The sequence below is a fragment of the Mastigoproctus giganteus genome, chromosome 2 (genome assembly GCF_048544385.1).
Source record: "Mastigoproctus giganteus isolate SK-2022 chromosome 2, ASM4854438v1, whole genome shotgun sequence".
NCBI lineage: Eukaryota > Metazoa > Arthropoda > Arachnida > Uropygi > Thelyphonidae > Mastigoproctus > Mastigoproctus giganteus.
In genome coordinates, this window is record NC_143576.1 from 217,355,239 (window position 1) to 217,355,993 (window position 755).

At 42.1% G+C, this 755-nt stretch overlaps 1 non-coding gene across 1 annotated transcript; it reads left to right on the plus strand.

The window, feature by feature from the left end:
- Positions 1-213: 213 nt before the first annotated feature.
- Positions 214-464, plus strand: LOC150090094 (RNase MRP). Its single transcript, XR_016546714.1, has one exon.
- Positions 465-755: the final 291 nt, after the last annotated feature.

The following is a 755-nucleotide window of genomic DNA, read 5'->3' on the forward strand; positions in this document are numbered from 1 at the left end:
CTCCAGGATCATGGATTGTCTTGAAAAGGATTACTGCGTAATAGCACTGTTTCTTGACCTATCTAAAGCTTATATTGCATAATTCATAAAATCCTACTCAACAAGCTCAACAATCTTGGCATGAGAGAAAAAATTAACCTTCTTGAAAACTACCTTACTGATCTGTCATTTTTCGTCAAAACAAACCAGTCTATTTCAAACATTTGTTAAAGGGAGATCACCTTAGGCTTGCTGTCGAAGCTACCGACGGAGTCTTTCGTGACTACATCAGCTTTGATAAAAGTCCCCGGACCGTGGGTAGAGAGTACTGGGCTGTAAGGGCTCCAACCCTCTCGCCTCCCTCATCTAAGGCTGTGAAGGGTAACCTGCGCTGTTCGATTATGGGGGAGGATGCTTGTCATAGCGTACAAAGGGATGCAGGCGGTCTAAAATTCTACCAGAATGGAGCTTAATCAAGGAGGTCTTCCATAATATTTAGACCCCAGGGGCTTACATCTGGTGAGTATGGGCTTGGCAAAACCAGGGTCCTCAGCTGGATATCATCATTCTCTTTCTTGGTCATTCCTTTCTACTTCTCTCTCTCTCTCTCAGGGTAACGCGGGAATATTTCTTTTTTTTTTTTTTGGCTGATGTGGCATAAGCCTTAGGCTTTCTTGCACCATAGGACTAATAATAATAATAAAGAATAATAATTTCTCCAGGTGAGTACCTCAACGCTCTCACTTCTTGGACCTATCCTATTTGTTCTTTACATT